Source organism: Malaya genurostris, chromosome 2 (genome assembly GCF_030247185.1).
Source record: "Malaya genurostris strain Urasoe2022 chromosome 2, Malgen_1.1, whole genome shotgun sequence".
NCBI lineage: Eukaryota > Metazoa > Arthropoda > Insecta > Diptera > Culicidae > Malaya > Malaya genurostris.
This window is the reverse complement of record NC_080571.1, coordinates 247626120-247650510: the sequence shown is the minus strand read 5'-3', so window position 1 is coordinate 247650510 and position 24391 is coordinate 247626120. Positions and strand designations below refer to the sequence as shown.

The following is a 24391-nucleotide window of genomic DNA, read 5'->3' as shown; positions in this document are numbered from 1 at the left end:
CAGCAACAACAAGTACGCAAAAAATAATGCAAATATATGGTCGCATTTAGAACATTCATAGGAAATAACAACGTGCAACGTGCTAATTATTGCAATCCGCAAATTGAGCTGAATAATTATACTTTTTCAGAAATAATCTACCAGATATCAATTTCCCGAGTTTAAAATATTTTACCAGAAGAACCGTATTTCTCTACAGGGTCCGGCACTCGAAGTGTAACCAATTAAAAAGGCCATAAATTCAGTTTGGAAAATTACTTTTACTTAATTCAAAGTACAAAATGTGTAAAAATAATACAAAATTCAGAATCAATTCACTTTTGCTCGATATGACCACCTTTTGCCTTGACTTGATGACTTGAGAGAGCGAAGGAGTTTCTTGGTTTGGCCGAATGTGACTTGCAGGTATTCTGGCCCACTCGCGGACAATAACTTTTTTCAGCGCCTCGAGACTGGTGTATCTTTTAGTTCGGACTTTGCTCTCCAAAATGGCCCAAAGAGAATAATCCATTGGATTCGCATCTGGTGAATTCGAGAGCCATTGTGTGGACGTGATGAAGTTCGGAACGTTGTTTTTCAGCCATTCTTGGTGCACTCGAGCTTTGTGAGACGGTGCCGAGTCCTGCTGAAACGTCCATGGTCTGCCACCGAAATGTTTGTCTGCCCACGGCTGCAAAGCAACCTCCAGAATACTTTCCCGATAATATGTCGCATTTACCTTGACGCCAGGCTCGATGAAAACGATTGGAGAGCGCCCATCTGCGGTTACAGCGGCCCAAACCATTATCTGTTGCGGGTGCTGTCTCCTGGTGGCCAATCGATGACTCAAATTCTCGTATGAACGGTCGGTCAAGCAAACCCTATCGTTTTGAGAGTTTACGAATAGCTCGATTGGAAAAATTTTCTCGTCAGAAAATACAATGTTCGGAAATTGACCGCTTTCGGCCAAACGAAGCAACTCCTTCGCTCTCTCAAGTCATCAAGTCAAGGCAAAAGGTGGTCATATCGAGCAAAAGTGAATTGACTCTGAATTTTGTATTATTTTTACACATTTTGTACTTTGAATTAAGTAAAAGTAATTTTCCAAACTGAATTTATGGCCTTTTTAATTGGTTACACTTCGAGTGCCGGACCCTGTACAACAGGAAAAGAATTTTATTCGGAGCCGAGGTTGACATGTGAGGTCAGTTGTATTATATCCATATTGATCACAACTTTCCAAAACAGTGAATCTTTTGGAACATCGCAGAACATGGTTCCAATTCTTTGTTCCGAAAGACCCAAAATGATGAAATGGCACCGATGTTTCAAACTGACTGTATTTTTATTCTGATAAACAATCACAGTTTTTGTAGTATTTTTTATGCGAAACTGTTTTCGTTAGACTTTGAAATAACAAAAGTGTCTAACAAGTATTTTAATCATTTACTAGCTTCTTCGCACCAAAGCGTACAGGAAGTGGATGAAAATCTGGTTGATGTGTCTACATCTGCATCTACAGGGTTTCCCAAAGAAACCTGACACATTTTGTTCTCCGGCTACAACTGGAACCAAATAGGGGAGGAAGAAACCGAACACAGCATCGGAAAGTAGAAGAAAGAAGGTTTATTTTCGTTTAGTAGTTTTCCATCACGGAGCACTGGAGTGTCGCTTACCGCGTTTTTATTTATAACTCGTTTTTTTGAAGAATCAGTCGTTCGTTACAACTATTCGTGAGTTTAAAAAACATTTCAATTAAAACCGAAAATGCCGGTACCCTTGCGTAATACTGTGAATCTGTGGGTGCAAAGTTTTGTGAAATCAGGTTCTGTAACCAAAATAAAGCCTTTCGGTCACCAGTGAATGTTGAACGAGTTTGATCCGCTCTTGTGAAAAGTCCCGCGCATTTGGGTAAGAAGTATGCGGCTGCTCTCCAAATTTCTCGTCATCATTTCCATCAAACGGTCAAGGAAGATTTGTCGTTTCATCCGTATAAGATCGTCATCACTCAGCAGTTAAAAACCGGCGGATTGTGGAGCTCGTGGTAAAATTTTGCTAAGCGACATAATGATGAGTGACGATTCCAACATCCACTTGAATATCACAATAAGTAGGCAAAATTGTCGACTTTATGCCAAGACAAATCCGTTACAGGTTGTGGAGAAGCCCCTCCATTCATTGAAAATGTTGAATCCCTTGTTTAGTTGTAAATGTCTTAGAAAACGTTTTGTGATTATCAAAGAGTGAGATAAATAAGTGCTCACAAGTTCCTATCTCATGCCTTCCCGTGTGTCTATGATGACATTTGGTCAATAGAATGGCGTCAACTGGATACTATCGCCTTCTGTGTTGGTAGAGAAAGAGAGGGAGTGAATTGGTTTGTATGTGATAACTCTTTTGAAATACTAAAATTGGTAAAAATTGTTTGTACAGTTTAAGTATTTAGGCTCGAATTTTATTTTATCCAGACTTTTTGTCAACTTATTTCCATAGAAATCGACTGTAATTTTGCATTATTCATAGATTAGCTGATCCTCATTACCTGTTTTGTTAAACAAACTGCATATTTAAGACAGACTATGAGGGACAAATGGATTTTAGTTTCAGCTTTAGAATAACATTGGACATGAAGCGACTGAAGCGGTGTAACATACAGAAAAAAGTTATGAAAAAGAATCAATAGACTGCAAGGTAAAATAATGAACTCTGCAGAGAGGCATTCCAGGTAAATGATGCAATTAAAATTATATACATTTTATTATTATGTATTTCAAAAAATAATGGGACCCATCAGAGCACCTGACGGAAACAAATTGAAGATTAGAGTCGTTAACTCCTTTTTGCTAACATCTCGTGGAATTTGGGCGGGCGCTTGTTCACATTTATTGGGCCTGCCGGTCACCACAACGGCTTGCATGACAAGTGGCTTGTGTGATCATGTCATTAGAAGGAATCCACATCTTTCATGTGGTACGTATAAACGGAAACGATTGCTTGTCTACCACATCCTACATGATCCTTTATACAGTGACATGCTGATCAAGGTTGTTCGGTTGTGCTTGAGCAAAATGTGGAGAAAAGATTATCCAGTGCTGTGGGCGGTATTTCTGGTGCAATGAGTTGTAGACATACAAACATCATCATACACATCAAATATCTTAGAAAACGTTTTGAAAAAAATGACTGGAATTTATATATTTTTAATGTAAGTTGGACTGATTTAAGAGATTTTTGGATACCATTGGAAACAACTATTCCTCAAATTTATACCATAGTTTTATCTCAACTCAAGAATTTTCTTTGTCCCAGATAACCAGGGATTTTTTGTGTGTTTTTTTTATCATTTGAGCACTATCGCTTCAAGGAATTAGGAATTTATTGGTACCCTAATGAATTTAGATGTGTGTGGACAGTTGCATAGACCTCACGGTGAGAACAGGAAAATACGATTTAATGTCATCTATTTTTTCGAAATCAACACAATTCCACTTCACAAGTCGTTTTTATTTATTAAACTTCATGACTATTTCTAATAAACACCTTGGCTGAGTCTAGGTCCACGGCGGTTTGAATCGATGAAAAGTAAGCTTAATTCGCTAGTTGCTAAACTGAAAATAATTTGCACGCTAGCATCATGTGCAAAACATTCGATCTATCACTGCTTGTAGAACACATGAAATTTATGAAAATAAACACTTAACTCATACAATGAGTGTAAAAACTGTTGATATTTAGTGGAAATCATGCTACATTTTTTTGAAATTCACATCAAAACAATAAGATATATCGTTACCTTCAGATTCTATATAAATTTCATACGAATGTCACATTGTTTTCCCCATAAATTTCACAGTTTAAATTTCACAGAATCGCAGTTGACCGAATCAAGTGTTTTTCACATACATTTGTGCTGTACTTATTTCCACTAGAAAATGAAGTGTTTAACACATGTAGTTCGATTAAATAGCAAACCACATCGCATCCAGAGGAAAAACACATCAAAGCTAACAGATTGGCTGAAAAGTTCGTATCGTTTTTATGAGAGGGCGCCACAAGAATTAAATCCATACCATTTTCAGTTAGTACCAACCTTCAAAAAATGGCTTGATGAGTGTTATCCAGACTCTGCACCAGGCGAAGCAACAATTCGTAAGTGGTTTGCAAAATTTCGTACTGGTCAAATGAGCACCGAAGACGATGAACGCAGTGGACGTCCAAAAGAGGCTGTTACCGATGAAAACGTGAAAAAAATCCACAAAATGATTTTCAATGACCGTAAAGTGAAGTTGATCGAGATAGCTGACACCCTAAAGATATCAAAGGAACGTGTTGGACATATTATTCACGAATATTTGGATATGAGAAAGCTTTGTGCAAAATGGGTGCCGCGTGAGCTCACAATCGATCAAAAACAACAACGAATTGATGATTCTGAGCAGTGTTTGGAGCTGTTATATCGAAATAAAACCGTCGTTTTTTCGTCGATATATAACAATGGACGAAACATGGCTCCATCACTTCACTCCGGAGTCCAATCGACAGTCAGCTGAGTGGACTGCACTCGATGAACCGAACCCAAAGCGTGAAAAGACTCATCAATCGGCCGGTAAGGTTATGGCGTCTGTATTTTGGGATTCGCATGGTATAATTTTCATCGACTACCTTGAAAAGGGAAATCCCATCAACAGTGACTATTATATAGCGTTATTAGAGCGTTTGAAGGACGAAATTTAAAAAAAAACGGCCTCATTTGAAGAAGAACAAAGTTTTGTTTCATCAAGACAATGCACCGTGTCACAAGTCGATGAAAACCATGCTGAAATTGAACGAATTGGGCTTCGAATTGCTCCCTCATCCACCGTATTCTCCAGATTTGGCCCCCAGTGACTTTTTCCTGTTCTCATACCTCAAGAGAATGCTCGCTGGTAAAAAATTTAGAAGCAATGAAGAGGTAATCGCTTAAACTGAGGCCTATTTTGAGGCAAAGGACAAATCGTACTACAAAAATGGTATCGAAAAGTTGGAAGATCGCTATAATCGCTGTATCGCCTCTGATGGCAATTATGTTGAGTAATAAAAACGAATTTTGGCAAAAAATGTGTCTTTTTATTAAACGATACGAACTTTTCAGACGAACAGTTAAGTGTAAAATAATCTAATCTTCTTGCATCTTAGGGAATTTGCACATGAAATCTTAAAACAAATCGCTTTGGATATGTATTGATATGAAAAGCATATTAACACATGGATCAATAAGTCCCGATACTAACAATGGAAACAACATTTTTTTTTTTGCGAAATTTTTTTTTATTCATCAACATAATCACCTTTTAGGGTGATACAATGGTTCCAACGTTTTTCCAATTTTTCAATACCATGTTTATAAAAAAAATTATCTTTCGCTTCAGAATAAGCTTCAGTTTCAGCGATGACCTCCTCATTTGCGCAAATCTTTTTCCTGTTTATAAAAAAATTTATCTTTCGCTTCAAAATAAGCTTCAGTTTCAGCGATGACCTCCTCATTTGAGCCAAATCTTTTTCCCTGGAGCATTTTCTTAAGATCAGCAAAGAGCCAGTAGTCACTGGGGGCTAAATCTGGCGAGTATGGGGGGTGGGGAAGCAGATCAAAGCCCAATTCGTTCAATTTCGCCATTGTTGTCATCGACTTGTGGCAGGCTGTTTTTGTTCCATCGAAAGCAATCGCGGCACCCACTTGGAAAAAACCTTTTTCATGCTCAATTTTTCATGAAGGATAGTAAATACACTTCCATATGATATCTGTGTCATCTCAGCAATCTCACGGAGCTTCACTTTACGATCTTTCATTATAATTTTTGTCACTTCACTCACATTTTCCGGTGTAACGGCTTCCACAGGTCTACCCGAGCGTTCCGCATCATTTGTGTCGGTACGACCACGTTTAAACTCGGCGAACCACCGACAAATCGTTGCTTTTGATGGACAAGAGTCCGGATAACATTTTTCAATCCATTGTTTCGCTTGCACGGTTTTATCAAAACACGAAACTCGGTTTTTTCCATTTTTAAACAAACTACAAAACGACTTTACTCCAACCTCGATAACTCAGCTGAATCTGGTCGGATCAACTTAAAATTTTGACCCGTTTCAAGCAAAGGTTAGTACTCCGTGGTTACTGGTTTACTACGAGCGCCATCTCTGCTTTAGTCTCGGGACTTATTGATCCATGTGTTAAATTGAAGTGGTGTTTACATACGAATCAATCGTGCAAATTTTTATTAGTGTAAATTCACAAAAAAATATACTTCGTGATTTGATCTCAATAAAAAATGTGAATGTGATGAAAGTTCATTTCAACAACGAACTTCTAACGATAAAAACTTTGCGAAAAAACTATAGGTCTAACACAAAAAGTTTCAGATACATGAAGTATTCTTATTTGAAACCCCTTAAAATCAATTTTTTGTTCATCATTTTTTTCGCAATTGTTTTTTATGTCTACTACGTTCGAGACAATTACTAAAAACGTAAAATTACCCCTTTTTGTTGAAGGCTATACACGATTTAGCCTTCTCCTCACAAAGTTTTTTGACTTTTCAACTTTTTTATACACTGCAATCTGTTTTTTGCGAGTTTACGTATCGTATAAAGAAATCGCTTAAAAAAACCGCATAACTCTGAAAGTTCGCATAAAAAACCGCAGAAAGGAAACCGCATAACTCTGAAAATTCGCATAAAAAAACCGCATAACTCTGAAAATTTGCATAAAAAAGTCGCATAAAAAACCGCATAAAAAAGACCTTAGTGTACATTAAATTTAACTATATATAAGAAGCAAAGTCGCTGACAAAAATGCACCCACATATACTTTTTAGAAAGCTTAAATTACAAACTTATATTCATAAGAAAGGTCATACTTTCCCTTATAACGTTATTGAGCTTCATCCGGATCCGACGTCCGGTTCCGGAATTTCTGAGTGATAAGTGAAAAAATCCAACTTCGCAAGTATCGCAACATAAGAATTAATACAGTATTTTGAGCAAGCCAATAATTATTGTTTTTTGCTTGTTTTGTTAATCTAAGACAAAAAAATCGATTTCAGATGCGATTTTCGCTCCTAGTTTCCGGTTCCGGAAGTGCCGGTAAACAACTCTAAAACAGAATTTCGCAGAGATGCCTTAACGGATTTTCACAACTCAAATAAAAATTCTTGCAGTCTCATGTTTCGACAAAGTTTTACAATATTCATGTTATCCATTTAGTATGTATTTAGCCGTTCGAATTATTGTAGTTGTTCTGTTCCTGTTACTTTTTTTAAAAGATGGTCGTTTTTACGCCCGTATGAGAATGACAAACAAGACTCAACTCAAATGGGCTTTTTCCCACCTGTCCATTTAAATTCGTTTATCCGATAGACATAAACAGAAATAAATAAATAAATAGATTTCTGTTTAATTTCATTCAGATCCGACTTCCAACTACGGAACAACAGGGTGTAAAGTTCTAAATCTTATACCGTCATTCAGTACGATGATCCAAAATTGGGAAAAAATCTAAATTTGGTTCAAAACTGTTTCAAATTGTAGTTTTATTTAGTTATCCACCGAACGAACCGATTGCGGTTATGTTGGTTTCTATTTCCCGGCTCCGGAAATATTAAAAGTAGTGTTCAAAAACTACAAAAACGGAACTCAGCTCATTTTCGTACAGACGTCTAGGCTGCTGCAAAATCAACTGTAAAATTATCCTGAATTTAGCTCAAAACAGATTACAAACAGTTCACGAACCGATTTAGGATATATCGGTTGCAACTCCCCCGTTCCGAAACTACCGGATCTAAAACGGCCAAAACGGAACTGAGTTCGTTCGTGCTTTTATGTTTTTATTGCCATTCGTGTTTTTTTTTTTTCAAGTTTTGCCTTTCTTATATAGAATTGTATAGCCTAATTATTGGAAAAAGCGACTTTTAACGAGAGGTCCAGAGGGCCGAATGTCATATACCATTCGACTCAGCTCGACGAGATGAGCAAATTTCTATATTGTCACTCACTTTTCTCGGAGATGCTTTAACCGATTTTCACAAACTTAGATTCAAATGAAAGGACTAACGGTCCCATACGAAGTTCCTGAATATCATTTGGATCCGACTTTCGGTTTCGGAATTACAGAGTGACATGCACCAAAAATGTGAAAATAATGTCAATCCATTTTCTCGGATTTTCTCAAACTTAAATTCAAATTAAAGGTATCATGGTTCCAAACAAAGTTCTGGAATTACAGGATGATGTGCACCAAAAATGTGGAAATAGTGCATAAAAAATGTGAAAATAATGTCCCTAACTTTTCTCGGAGATGAAGGTTCTTAAGATGTCGTAAGAATATTCCAAATTTCATTCGGATCAAACCCCTGGTTCCGGAGGTAGGGTGCTCAGTATGAGAACGTCAATTTCAGGAATACTTTGTTCATTAGCTACCTCTTTATACTGGCTAGTGATATCCAGCTTTCGGTTCCAGAAGTACCGACAATGGAAATCAAATGAGATTAAATAGAATTCACCTCACTTTCTCACATATTATAGATTTTCACTAACTTAAATTCAAATGTGCAACAGAAATTATTTTCTAAACTTTTTTAAGTTGTAGCATTTCGGGGAATTTCTGCTGTAATATATAAGAGAAAAATGAGTCATATGAGGAAGGCATCATTACACCACTAGGTGGATTAAAACAGGTTTTTACAGGTTCTAACTGTAAACGAGCACATTTTTTCATTTATTTTTGTTTGAATCAATCAGTCAACCGTGCGTCTCCATAAAATTCTTAACACATGGAAACGCATGGTATTTAGTTCTCAAGACGATAAGTGTATGTCATTCGATTTCAGAAGAGTTAGGTTACCGTATATCTCAAGTTATTTTGCTAAGGTCAATTATGTAAGCCGACGCTAGAATAATATCTTGCATAGGAAAATTAATTTTCAAATCGTGCCAAAGTTCAGCTACCGTTTCTTTTTTTCATAATTTCATGTCATGTTGACATAAATTTCCCATTGTAGGGCTCTAACTAAACCTGCACTTCTGAACAAGTGCTGCTTCATAAATTGAATGGCCCTTGAACAAATCGCCACAATCGAATCCACTACAAAACAACAGCCACTTGCCGGTGTGCTGGTGCCCAAGATGAAAAGCCATATCACCAACAAAAATTGGAAGTCCACTTGTGGATGAAAAGCAAGTGAAGAAAAAAATAAAACGTACCGAGCAGCGAAGAAACACTCAGACCGGAGCAAGGTTGATCAAAATAAAGTTCCAAATTTATTAACAATATATGTCAAGTTGAGTGGCGTGTTCATTCGCTGGTCCTTCCACCGGCAGATGGGGTTCCCCTTTCAAGCGAAACCGCTCTGGCAGGTGGTAGACCATTGAAGGCAACGAACGGAAACGCTCTACTAAGAGAAGGTCGGCTGGTACTGCGACTCCGGATGGTAGGAAGAGAACTAAGCCCTAGCGTCACGATTATGATTTCTCTTAATATATCGTCTTCCGGGATCAAAAGGTCATCAGCAGGAAGTGCGTGTGTGTGTTTGTGTGCGTGCGATTGTCCCAGTGCGTCCATGGATCATCGCAGTACCAAAGAAGGAAAAAGCCTTTCCCCTCCGACCGGCGGACCCCAACCGAAGCGAACCTGACGTACCATGAAAATTAAGATTGAGATGTTTCAAAGGTCTAGGTCCGCCAGAGTTGATCCTTTACCTAAACAGCGTCAACTAGTGCTGCGAAAAGTTTCAACCAGTTTCGGTCGTTGGAAAAAAAAACACAAAACAAAAATACCAGTGTAAAGTGTCACCCCCGGTTATGTAACAGCTTTTCGAAACTGCGTGCATCATCTCGAAATGTGATTAGGTTGAGTAAGATACGACCGGATCCGTAGAAGGCACCGAGGGTGAACGGTTGGCATACGGTGGCGTTCGACAGTTCGGCTGGGTATTTTTGAGCTTGTGGGAATTCGTTGTTGACAGAGTTCTGCACCCGACGGGTTGTGCTTCGAAAAACGGGCTACGGATCGTAAATCCATTGAAGTAACGATGTTTGCATTGCACTGCCACTTCAGACTAGATGTGTTTTGAGTTTTTTTTTTCGTCCTGTGATGTGAAAGTTGGCTGGAAAATATAATACATTGAATGATGGACGAACGATTTTTTGCTCTGGTTGTTAGGTACGTGTACCAGCTATATGTTTAGAAAACGTTTTTTTTCTAGTGATCAACATTACAGTTGACGAAAACCAAAGAAACTTGTAGAGTGGTGTATTCCAGCAGCAAAGGCTGTTCGCATGGGGATACGAATTATTAAATGAAACAAAACATTGCAAAGATGAAAAAATAACGCCAGTTCAACCGTATTGAAACGAATATATTGATTCGCATTGACTTGAAATTTGAAATGTCATAACAATATTTGTGGTAAAGACCACGCGCTTTCACAGCTGCTTTCTGTAGTAACAGGACTAACGGTGAAAAATGCAGAGGAGACTATTTATTCCTTATACCCTTTTTGTTATTCCTTATACCCTTTAGAATGTAATTCTAACCAAATTAGAGAACGCAGAACATGTATCGAGGGCCAATGAAAATAAAACAAAGTCCCTTCTCAAATTACACTATAATTACCGAAAATATCACTCTCAATTGATGATCCACGTGAAGAATCAAAAGCAATTCAATTCAAAATCGATGGCCGAGCCTCCTACTTTCGCAAATTCAACCATGAAACCAGAAACTACTGGTACGAAACAATACAATAATCCAAAGGGTTTCAATTCACGATCACTAAAAGAAATATTGATGATTTTTTCAAGCACGCATTAACCGTTTTCATACAAATTTATATTCAAGAATATGGGAAATTGTGTGATTTGAAAATTACACGTCTTGAATTGGAATGAAATAAAAAACAAAAAATCGATAGCAGCAGCGCGACTTGAACCGAGAAGCATCAGATCACAAACAGCGGCACTTGGTAGCCGAGTGCAAATTACACTCGAAGCATGTAAAATTCTGTGCGAATGGAATATTGCGTCATTTTAAAAATTTAGTAGTTGTGACTTATATCGTTTGTAGAATTCTGTCACCTGTAAAATTCATTATTTTTTCTGTGAGTGTACATCGGCTAAAACTACCTGTATACAGCTTTGTGAATCAACACTGCTTGTCATATGATCGAAAATTCTCTATCAATTTACAGCTCAACGTCACAGTCCATATCATTCGCAGAGAGTTCGGAATCCAAATCACCTAAATTCGAAACCCAACTCTCTCTCTCTCTCTCTCTCTCTCTCTCTCTCTCTCTCTCTCTCTCTGTGGAGGTGTTTGGGGCTTTTGTCGCTTTTTTATTGTTGCAAGTAATAACGCCTAAAAGTATACTATCCCGGGTCTTTTGCTCGATCTATTTTTAGATTATGCTCGAGACTTGTTTGTTTTCAGTAATGTCTTTTTAAAGCAAATTAATAACTGATTATGCATTCCAGTTTTGTTTTCGTTGTTTGATAATAACATCAAATTGAGAACACCAAAACAACAGCAAATTGAGTAATCGATAAATGAGAACATCACAACATCAAAATGAGTTTTCTATTTGATCTCACACTCTGCTCGGGTAGTGAGCCGAATTTCACTATACCAGTCTCAAACATTCGGTTTTGGAAAAACCGGAAATAGTGGTCAAAATAATTAAAATTGAACTCATTTAATTTTGAAACCAGTTTAACCGTTGCTGAGAAAATGAAATGAATTTTGTTTTTGGATTTTTTCTTTACTATTCAGCGCTTTCGGAACAGGAAGCCGAGGACTAGTAGTCCCATAGTAGGTTTACAAATGCACTGGACCCTCAACTTACGCGCAAAGTCGAGGTGCGTAAATAAAATTTCGCGTAAATTAAATTAAACATCGCGTTATTTTAATTTTTTCGTGTAAAAGAAGGTAATCTAACAACGCAAAAGCATCTAAGACTATCTGAGTATATCCTAAGACAACGGAAATCCGTAAGAGATATTCCAAGATCCAAGAACTACTAGGAATATTGTCCTTGGAGACTACATTGTGCCACAGCAAGAAATACAACGGCTAGTATATATTTTTTGTTTGCTGTTCATATTTTTAAAGCTATACATTGTTTACTTGTTTACTCATAGCTTTTCCAGGCATGTTCTCAGCAGTCCAAGAACTTCATTGAAAACAGGTCTCCAAATTTTCACGAGCAATCAACAGCTTCAATGCTTTTCATAGTCGTGTAGCTACATTTAAGTGATCCAGGAACGTTCACAGTCATCCAAGAACTTCAGTGAAAACAGATCTTAAAATTTATACAAACAATCCGTATCTTATGTATAATTTTTCATTGATACCCATAGTCATGGATCTCTTAAAGTTACTAGATTGTCTATTCTGATCCGTTTCAGGAATATTTTTAGTCATCCAAGGACATCAGTGAATCGCGAGTATGTAGCGTGAAGATGCACCTTGTTATTTTGGTAGATCTTATGTGGTATTACGACTATGGGTCCAGTATAAAAAGCTCATTGACGCAGTTCTTTGCGCTGGTAGATGCTAAAGTCTGATCTCCAGGTAGTTTTTGGGTGATCCAGAGCATCTACAATAAACCTCTTAATTGTAAGTGGTATCACGAGTATAGACCGTGATCAACAAGTTCGTTATTGCAATTTGTTATTCTGGTAGATCTTAAGACCTGAACTTCAGTTAGTTTCTGGATGACATAGAATATTCTTTACTTCATTTCTTTATTTTGGGGAGCAAGGAAAAGCCTGATGGAGATGAAATATAGCAGTCTCTCTTTTCAGCAGGCATAAAACCTCCTCATCTTTTGTATAAACAGATTACAATGATCCAACAGATACATTTACGTTTAAAACTAACAGTTAAAGCTAAACTACTAACCCTATAACTAGTTGATGACACAATATTGCAGCATTACAAACAGCTTCCTTGAAAGGCGAGATAGAAGAGAAAAGTGGATATGAAGATGGAAGAAGAAGGTTAGTTGAGGGAGCAGTGAGTGAGCGTGGACGAACGACGGGGTTAGAATCGGCATGTAGATCTAATTAGTGATCAATAAGGTGGTGGAAGACGGAGAAAATGAGAAAGGAGGAAGAACAGGTTAGTTTCGGCGAATCTGATTAGTTTCCAATGAAAATGGTGAACATTTATTTACTGGATGGTTAAGGAATCATTGAATAAGCGTTTTATCGCATTACGCGAGAGATGAAAATCAAAGACCTGCGAGCAACTGTTAAATAAACGACACATACTGAGAAACGGTTCATTATATCCGTAGTTAGTTCTAGCACGAGGGATTCGTAAAAATGGATGTGAACGAAGATTGCGACGATGGATGTCAAAGTTAACCAATCGTAGGAGATCAGGGCAATTAATCTTAAGATTGTATTAAATCAGCGATGAAAACAGCCTTGTAGACGTTTCTACGAATACACAGCGGATCCAGTTCGATCAGTCGGCAACGATCATAAAAATATTAACGAAAAGCAAATGATTTGCATGTGGTGTCACGAACATGAACCGTATACAAGGATCTTGATAGTTCACATGGTTACGCTGCTACATCTAAAGACCTATACTCCAAGTAATTTTTGGATGAACAAGCACTATCTCAGAACACATCACAATGATCTATTTAATTGAATGTTATACCACTAGTATGGACCACGCAAAAGAAACTCACTTATGTCATCGGTTTCGTTGGTAGACTATCAAGGCCTATATTCCAAGGAGGTTTTGGATGGACAAGAACTTCCACAGACATTACACAATATGTCAATTTGCTGAATTTAGTACTACGAGAACATAAAACACTCCAAAGAAATGCAAAACTCACCAGTCACATGTTCATATACTGATTTTTTTTCAGAGAATTTTTGGATGCCTTCGATCTTAACTAGATTCTATAAAACCAAACAATTCCGTAATGCACATTTCCTAAAATTAAATTCACTGAAGCATGACGGATTGTTTTGTATACGTATAAATAAAAATATTATTCATCATGCAAAAACTTGATTGATTATATCGTTTATTTATACCCGGCTTAAACCTAGCTACGGTCGTTCGCTGGATGTAAACATTTTATTCACGCAATCATAATGTAAATTGAATAGAAAATCGCATTATTTCAAATAAAATGCGTTAGCAAAAGTACAGTACATTAAATTCGTGCCAATTAAGTTTCTCGGAAATTCAGGTGTTAATTTATATCAACTGATAAGATCTGTCAATTGAATAAATTTACCAGAAAGCTTTACAAAAAAATTTGCATCTGGTTTCGCCAAAATATGAAAAAATGAAGAAAACATTCATGAAAATCTTTTACTTATCGCGCTGTAATACCGGAATTCTGTACATAGGTCATTCACGAAAAGTACAAAAAGTAGTGGTCCATGATGGCTTCCTTAGGAAACATCTAATCCAATGTTGACATGATTAAAAAGAATAATATCTAATAATAAGTAATATCTCAACCCTTTGCAGAATACATGATGTATAGATTTGTCGATGAACAAAACTGAGCCTTTCTAAAACCGTTCAGTGTGCATTGAAATGAAAAGAAAGCTAAATTTTTAGTTTTTGCTATTTGATGCTCTGTTAATAAGGGGATCAATAGTGGTGATGTTTTCGGAATTTATTCAGTAAAACCATGGTGGTGGAGTAATATCATCAATAAAAGAGGCAAATGCTGTGATTAACAATAGTTATAATGATAATAAAAGCATTATTAAAAAAAAAACAATCACAAAGAATGTAATGCAGCTGATTAAAAAATATTAGCTAAAATGTCATACGCAGCAGAAACAGGAGCGCAGGTTATCGCTATGCCAATTCAAATTTAATTTGTATTTGGTCAAACATCAACTAGGCAAAGAAATATTGTGCAGCCTATATTTATAGATTTCTCTTCATACTACGCATAACGATGCGGTGCTTGTTATGCATGACGCAAAGCCTCCTATGCCGAACAAGAAGTTGACGTCATTTTGTACAGCAGGGATTGGTGGATGAAAACATAGGTCGATTCCAACCATTTTTACAATAGTATGCTATTGAAATAGTGAAACGACGTCATCATACATGTTTAAGTTAAAAGTTTCCGAATCGATTGGTTGTTAAATTATAACAATCCATCAACAAGTGACCGAGTTATTAACGTTCAAAATTATGACACAAAAAGGTTACGCGACTATTTTTGAAACTTTTAATTGACATCCGGCCCCGTATAGTGAAGAGTACACGCTTAAAAATAGTTACTCAAAAATGAGTAAGATCTCACTCATCTACAGAAAAAGTGGAACAACTCTAATTTAGAGTAACTCCGAATTAACTCAAATTTGAGTTGTTCCACTGGAAACGATATTTGGGTAAAATCTACTCATTTACTGAGTAATACTTTATTTATACATGTACCAAAAATAGAGTAACTATCACTCAAATTTTGAGTGAAATTTTATTTCACATATACCAAATTTGCAAAAAAGTTGCTCCATTTCTGATTGTATTGTCTTAAAATATTAAGTAATTAAATTCAATACTATATCAAGTGGTGGTTGCTTGGAGTAGTGTGTCAATCGCAAATTAACATACATGTCAGTTATGCTCAGGCACCAATCATACACTTATTCCTCATAAATGACATTTGAGCATATTCGGTTCCATTCTAAAGCAAAACACGGAGTTTATCATTCCGGTTTTTGCAGACACAACACCGTTTGTGTTGAGCGACTCACCCTCGAAATACGCGATCTCACTAACAAAATATACAATCTGTTGCTACAAATGGTTATTACAACTTTTAGACTGATCTTGCGAATAGTAACAAAAAAACGAGTTATTGCGTTAAACTCAAATTTAGAGTAAGAGTTACTCAATATCATTGATGATAACTACTCAATTTTTGACGTTTCCATGTATCATTTGAAAATGAGTAACTAGTACTCAAACTCTGAGTAACTTTTTCTAAGCGTGTAAGGCATTTTTAATGCCAAAATACTTTATTTAGCATACAGATCACACATGCGAAGTTTCAATAGCCAATAGCTAGCCGCTTTCGGTTGGAATTGTTCTGATTGAACCAAAGAATAACAGGTCACATACTGATATTTGTAATTTTTTCAATCTTAAAGACGGAGCGTTTCTACAATTTTACAAGCAATATTTTCAGATTCAGAATGCGAGTGTTCGGATGTGCTAAAACGAGTTGTAAAGTTCTGTCGCAAAACATAAGCCCATTTCTTGCCGAATAGCAGGGCGCCGCGAACCAGAGAACGACTGCGAAAATTGCTCTCGTTATGTCATATTTGCGCTCATCTTCCTAATTAATAGCTTCCTTAATAATCCAAAGCTTATAAATAATTAATTTTTATTGTTTTGTTTAGTCGCACCCTTTTACGCCTCTTTCAAAATCTTTGCCCAAAATCCAGCCAACGACCATCAACGGGATGGGTTGCTGCAGGGCGCAGGAAATGAACAGCCACCACCACCACCCTCCGTTGTGCTTGGAATATCCACGGCGGTTAAATTACTCCCTATTAGCGCCCAACGGTGTCTGCATCATCAGTACCTTTATGACCGGTACGCGGTGTTTTGGTTGGTTGGTGGGAAGGCTCCAAGTTATTATCATGCATACTAAGTAGTGCCGGTATAGTGTTTTCCCGCTGCAAACATAGGCAGGGCTAAAGGCGCACGGTTATTAGGACGGTGTCCGAAACCACAACGTTCGAGTGCAAAATCCGTATACGATGAAATGAGAAATGGTGTTTCAGCCCTTCCGGATTTTATTTTGTTGATTTGAAATTCGATCAGAGAACAACAATACAAGCTTGATTATAATGCATTCCACAGCATGTTCAATTGCATAGTTCCGTGATTGGGTTTTGCACAATTTTGAAATGAAATCTACATACTCCAATTTTTTCTTCGGTTGTGAAAAATAAAAACAGTTCCTATGTTTGAGCAATGAAATCATAGGATCTATCACTTAAATTTCTTGGAACTGCGAATATTTTTTTATTGAAATTGGATCCGCATGAATTCAAAAATAGCTGCATCATTCATTTTGTTGGCACCTGATTGAAAGCATTGTCACTTCTCTGTTAGCCGGAGAAAACCATAGGCTTATTCAATTTTGTGGAGTGTTTCTGGAAATTGGCTGCGTTAACCACCATGTTTTATTCAAGTAGAAGCATAAACTGTCACGAATAAGTACAGCGCACCCCTCCATTGGTTTACACAGTAATCACGAACTTCTCCGAATGACTTCTTTCCACCTTTTCTCCAGCATGGTCTCAAGCAAACAAAGGGTGCTTACCGAAGGGGTTATTATTTTTAATTAGCCATTCGACAACCTGTTGAAGGCGTATGTATGAAAATGAATAGACTGTGTTCACAAGTGGTGAAGGAAAACGCGATTTGAAATTCAGCTTTGAGTAACTTCATTGTTTCGATTCTGTAACACCTAGGCCAAATAACACCAGGTTAATCGAGCAGGCTACATTTTCCAGCTCATGTTATATTGAATTTTACAAAACAAATCGGACATCGAAATTAAATGAAACTGCAAGCTAAAAACCACTGTCTATATGTAAGCCAAAAAGGATTATCACTGATAGCAAGGATGAACTGCAGTTAGAGAAAAAAACATTTTTTTTGTTCGATTATAGAGGTCTTTCGCCTCTTCCGGCCAGAAAAACTTTCTGACCCTATGTGCGGCAGGGTTAAGAATCGAACCCAGGTGGGCTGCGTGATAGACAACGACCTACCCACCACGCTATACCTGTCCCCCAGTAACAAAAATTGTTACTTTGGTTACCATTTAAAATTTTCAAAATGAACCGTTACTTGTGTATCGAAGAGAGTTTCTGATTTGCGATGAGCTATCTTCATTTTCAGACAGCTAACTGAATTCTAAATTTTAAAATGTTGTTCACCAATGTCAATTTTAAAATAATTTGAATTCCATTTTTAGCGAAATTTCTTGGAGTGTCGGTAACCGAGCACCTTTTTTGAAATGGCTAAAACTTATCACTTTACTAAATTGATAATATAGTTTTTTCAATCAAAAGGCCCAGATAGGTGCAGTTGAGACTACTTACATATTAGACTACTTCAAAAGAGCTTTCATACCGTGGTTAAATAACTCGTCTGCAGGCGAGATATGTTCTTTTCAAATATCCTTGTCATTGTCATTTGCAATGATAAGATTCAAGTAGTCTCATCTGCACCTATCTGCGCCTTTTGATGATATACAAGTTGGAATTTTAATAAATAAATCATGAAAAATGGCTCTATTTCATTGACCTGAAATGATAGCAGCATAGTATGTTTAAGAAAGTTGTCTAGTTTTGAATGATAAAAAACTTTGAAGAACATGAAAAACTCATATAAATTGAAAATATGTATGTTTTCATACAAACTGATTTTAGGATAGCCTTTTCAGAAAATATATTATATCATCATATCATAGTACCTACAGAAAATTTGTTTGAAATAACTTTCTGCATAACTTTGTCGAAGTAACTTAGCCTCTATCTTGGCTGTGAGCAAAAATAATATTTGTATCTCACTTTTAGGAGGATTAATCTCAAAAACAAAATTTGCCAAAAGATGGCGTCTATCATTCTGAGCTACTTTGATGAAAATATTGTACCTAAAAAACCACGTTTCTATGAGTTATCAATTAAGAGCGTGAAATTGCACTTTTGAACCACTGTGCACTGCCACAAAAATCCGATGGAATGCCGCCGTAATAATTATCATTGATATACATGAAAATGTCATTCTACAGTCATTTAGAATACAGAACCGCCATTCAGCGACGATCGTAACAATTATTATTAAAAGTTTAAAACAGAAACTAACAGTGATTTCGACAATAGTTGTGTAGTCCAACGTCAACAGTTCGAACAACACTTCCAGTTCGCTTTCATATCTCATCCAAGTCAGTCGATAAAACAAAACCGCTTACGTTCAGGACGAAAAAAACCAAGTACAGTATTGTGTAGTGAACAATAGAACGAGCTCGAAATGAGTGAACCAAACGAACAAAAGCTAACGCCGACACGAAAGAATACAATTGTTTTTGACTTCAGGCAGTGCAAAATTCGACCTTCGATACGAGAACTTGAAGATTTGCTTATGGAGCAAATGCATCTTGACATTGAACGTGTGCATTTACTTCGATGAAATATTACAAATAATGTTGTTTACATTCAGTTTTATAAAGAGTTTGATGCAATTCAATTTGCGAAAGACAATAACAATGTGCACTATGTAGAGCACGAAAAAATGATGTACAACATTCCAGTATATATGGAAGATAGTGCTATAGAAGTGCGTGTACATGATCTTCCTTCAAGCGTCATCGATCCTTATATTCGCAAAACCATGTCCCAATACTGAGAGATTCTGTCTATCGTAAAAGAAAAGTGGAAGAATTTTTTCTCCGGTATTCTAAATGGCGTACGTTTGTTACGCGTGCGCTTGAGGAGGCCTTACCTTCTTATGTGACATTCGGTCAGGATACCAGAATACCGTGCAAATCACTTGTTGCCTATGACAATCAGATTGCTACATGTCAATATTGCCAAAAAACTCATTACGGTAAGCCATGTGATAAACTGGACAAGAAGACAACTACACTAAAGGACAACGGTGCTTCCTTCACACCAACTCCAAGCAACCTCAGTACACCTGTGACAACCACCAACCAACAATGAAGCATCCCGCTCAACGAAACCATCAGTATCATCTATAGAACAAAGTACAGCAGCTACAGTTAACAACTTACCCTCCAACCAACCAGCAACTGCAACCAATGTACAACAAGGCGCATCTACAGCAACGAACTCAACACTGCGAACTATAAGGAAAACGAAAAGAAGACGGAAATCAACAACTATACCGCCGATGCGGCAATGGATGAGGAGACGAGCCACGAACAAAGTGCCCCTCAATCTTCGCAGGAGGGAAATGGAAGCTTCCCCCTAGAAAAAGGGTGACAACGAGATCCAATATAAAAAAAATATTTATTTAAAAAATCGGCTAAATCGGCCACGTAAAGTTTGTACGCAAAAAGCAAAGTCCTGGCCAAGGTTGCTGATCCTATCAATGAAACATTACTCGTGAACTATTTTTTTCACCGGCGATGCTCTACCCGTGCGGCGAGCAGTTTGTATATATTCCGTGTCTGCTTTATTTATTCTTTCCTTCCACTCAGAGAATTGAACCGCTTGGCAAAGCAAGCAAGCATCTTATATGCACTCTGTTGGCTCACAGTGAGTTCGTTTCGAAGCATTTAGGTAGAAAGCTATTCGGTGGTGCTGATGACTCGCGTTGAGTCGAATTTTCTACTCACGGTGATTCGTTCTCTGCGACGTATGGCGGTACAACTGAATAACCGCCCAGGATAAAATTTTATTCCTGTATAAAGCTTATAGGAAAGATGTCGAATCTTTTTGAATTGTCTTCACTGCACATTTCTTCGGTGTTTGCTATACTTCAATCGTGATTTGTAGCGTTAGGGACAACTTTGATACCTGCCAGAATATGTTATTGATTAATCATCAAACTGTAAAGGGTTATTAATGGAGCGTTTTTGTGTGTCGTAAATATGTAATTTTCACTCCTATTCCGTAGTTCTATAATAAATTCATTTTGTGTTTCGACCGAGTTCGACTTTTCCAAACAAATTATACCTCATTCGAAATGCCAAATTGGTATTTTTCATTCGGTCGAATGTATGGTTGTTTATTATGCCTAAGAAGTAATAGTCCCAAGTTTTTGTCAATTATTATTGTTTCTCATGATCGTGAAACTATTTATATACCGATTACAAAGCCATTCGACGATCGTTACCTTAATAATTATAAACATATGTGATGACACTAATAATTGCTTTTAATTTCATGTTAATCATTCATAATAAACTAATAGTATTTGTATTGACTTCGAGACAAGTTGTGTCGAACCAAGTCAACTACCAAAAAGATTGAGATCAACTCTGATGATAAACACTATCAGTTCGTACAAATACTAGAAGAACCATAAACACCAAATAATTCCGTCACATTCAATATACAGGGCGTTAGAGCTACAATATAATAGAAACTAAAACCGAAATAGAACTTCTATAATTTTGTATAAGCCACTAATTTGGAGGCCAACATAAGATTTTACTGAAGAATGATATTTCTATTATTATCAAAAACAAACAAACTCTCTACAGTTACTTGTTGGAAACTGTGCCATGGATAATCGTGCAATGAAGACCTTCCGCAGTTTCCAATAACGAAATAAATATCTAATAATCAAGTATCATACAATCAAACACAACAAAATTATCTGTCTCGTGACATTAGTGACGTTAAATAAAGTGGAATTGAATGCATTTTTTTTTCTTGATCCTATATTCTCCTACTATCTCCTGATTATGTGATAACAGAATTATATTTCATTTGGACTCTTTGTATGTGATCCTTGAAGTATTCACGTGAAATTTTTTTTGCTCAACATACTTTTAAGGTAAATAATACAATGAGTAGTTTCAAAACTGAATGTGTGATATGAGTAACAAAAATTCTAAATCGCACTATCTGACAAATCGATAAACCACACGGATTATGTTATTTTTCGAATTGAAATCGTTTCCTCTGTAATATGAATATTGTAAAATGTTATGAAATTGAATTTACATTTTCTTCTAGCGGAGGTTCTTTTTAAAAAAAAAGCCAAACCGATCACTTCGGGAGTCAATTGTAGAACATTTTATTTTCAATACATTTTTGACAGCAATATCAGATTGTAATCTTAATTTGATTTCAGCTCATCAATTTCTCAACTGATATCACATTACGTTATTATTTTGCTGTTTGCTTTTGGAAAAAAAACTTACGAGGCAATAGTTTTGTGAAACTCCAAAAATGATAATATTAAATGCAAAAATTTAATGAATGCATTAAAATAGGACTAAGTTAATAAGGCGATACAAAAATGCAAAAGTAAATTTCAATGGAACATCTATTCCTCCAATTTTATGTTGCGTTTTACAAAATGCTTCGACATCCTGTGGCAGTTGGCCGGAACCATAACCGTGATTCTCAATTTAAAAGTCTTAATTTCCTGATCGTAGTACAGTTATTCTAATCGATAATTTGCGTAGATGTATGGTAAAAGATGCTGAATGAGTATTTAGTTAGTAATGACTATTTCTTTGTTAGCCATTCTTCTTAATTGCTTTGATTTTTGCAGAAGCAAGCAGTTACATGACGTCTCAGTGGGTTCAAACGTTGTGGAAAACCCTGCACTCCTATTACTTCTATAAATCAAATCTATGCGAAGAAGCGTTAAATTGTGTTTAATATAATAAAAACATGAGAAAATAAATCATCTCTGGAATTAAAAGATTAAACTTGCCTCTATAATCAATATTCAGAATATATTTTTGTCACTCTATTTGCATTGCATATTGATATTGCGTATTGGACTTGATCATTCATAATCATATGTGATTTTAAAAAATATCACTGTAGATATTTCAGTCCATTTTCAAAATCATAAATAAAATAAATATCAAACCAACCCGAAACAGAATCAAAAGTGTTGCTACAGTTATATGTGGAAAATGATTCCTTTTATTTTATTTCTTATATAAGCCATATAAACTGCAAAATTTTCACTTTACAAAAGTGATTGTCCTCAGGTGATTCAACTCCAGCTTTTTTAAAATCTATCTGCCATTACTTGCCGCAAAATTTCAACAGCACGGAGTACGAACGTGAGAATAGTATTCGGTGAAATCTGAATAAATTGTTTCATTAGTCATTTAGGGGTTAGCCATTTTTGTTTCATTAGTTTTATTGCAGTAGGAAGTACATTATATGTACATTAGCATACGATTTTAAACGACGTTTTGAAGTGGACTATCAGTTTTATTTATCAGTTTAATTTTTATCCAACCCAATCGTTTCGCCATCTTCCAATGATAAGTAATGATATTACGTATGAAGTTTTCCAAGCTAATTTGTGATGTTCAACGCACACTTTTAATCAGGGCAATATCTACGAGACAATTAAACTAAGCAAAATAAAAAATTGCTTCCATCGCATCGCTAATTTTTGTCTTCAATTTTTTTCGTACACTTGCATTCATGATTGCTGGCATTTTGACTCGCAGTGAGTCAAAAATCGACTCAATGTAAGCGCTATTCGTGCCTGATGATACCTGCTCTTGAAATGGTAGAGAAAGGCTCACGGCGGAATAGCAACCATCATGAAAAAGCAAGATCTCTTCTCTCTTGCGAGTCGCTCAGGCAGTCACATATTAAGCATAGCTTTTGCCTCGTCCGGCATTACATGCTTTGCTGTCTTCGTTCTTGAATCGTTCGCAGGCGGTGAACGTTAATGAGTTGCGTGAGGCGAATTTCAGCAACCCTGGTCCTGGCATTACATTCTTTTTGTGGAATTTGGCCTTTCTGTTTCAACAGACTTCGCATCCGGTTCTTAGTGTACAGAATCATTGCATGGCTAGTACTATGGATCCTACCACACTATGAATCCTTCCAGGTCGGGGTTCGAAAATACGACACCTGTGGCTTGTAAGACCAGCCCCCTACGCATTGAACCGCCAACCAGGGACAAAGCTTACACGCAAATAGGCCTGAATAAAAATATCTTTAAAATAAAAAAAAACAGTTCGAGCAACACAATATACTTATTCCTTGTAGTGGTTTCATACCAAGTACATTAGGGTGCCAATATTTTAGGATCATCTATAATTCCAATGTGTGGTTTGAAATATATCTTTGACACATGTGCTGTGGGCTATAGGACTTTTTGAGTTAAGTGTAATGTGCATAAAGAAATATTCCATGTCCGCCTTTTTGTTGTTCTATTTATTTCGTTGCATTTATTGACATCAAAAAAATTTCAGAATACAAAAAAGAAGTAAATACGATTGACTTTTATGTTTCACCTTCAGATCGCACTAGTTTTGACGCAACGTAGCTGATTTATATCAAAATGGCGGTAAATCACAAACAAATAATAATTATTAGTTGTAATTCCTGTTTTTATTTATGCTTTTACTGTTAAAAATAAGAGTGCATATTTTTAATTCTGAAAAAGCCGCAAAGTTATAAATAAATAAAATAAAATAAATAAAATCTAATATTTTCTTACTATGGAATTCTCCCGAGTAATTTTGATGTTGATCGTAAAGTAGGTTTTAAAATTTTCTTGAATTATGAATCATTTCAAAATAGATTGCTGATGGTTCCACTATCGAAAATATTCAATTGCTCTTTGCGTTCAGGAATTTTTTCTTAAAATATGGAAGGAATGCTATGTGTTTCCAACTCA

General features: G+C 36.4%; 1 protein-coding gene across 1 annotated transcript in view; it reads right to left on the bottom strand.

Moving 5' to 3' along the window:
* The window catches only part of LOC131429173 (uncharacterized), a 107470-nt gene that overhangs the window by 4944 nt on the left and 78135 nt on the right, over positions 1-24391 (bottom strand). The window lies entirely within an intron of this gene.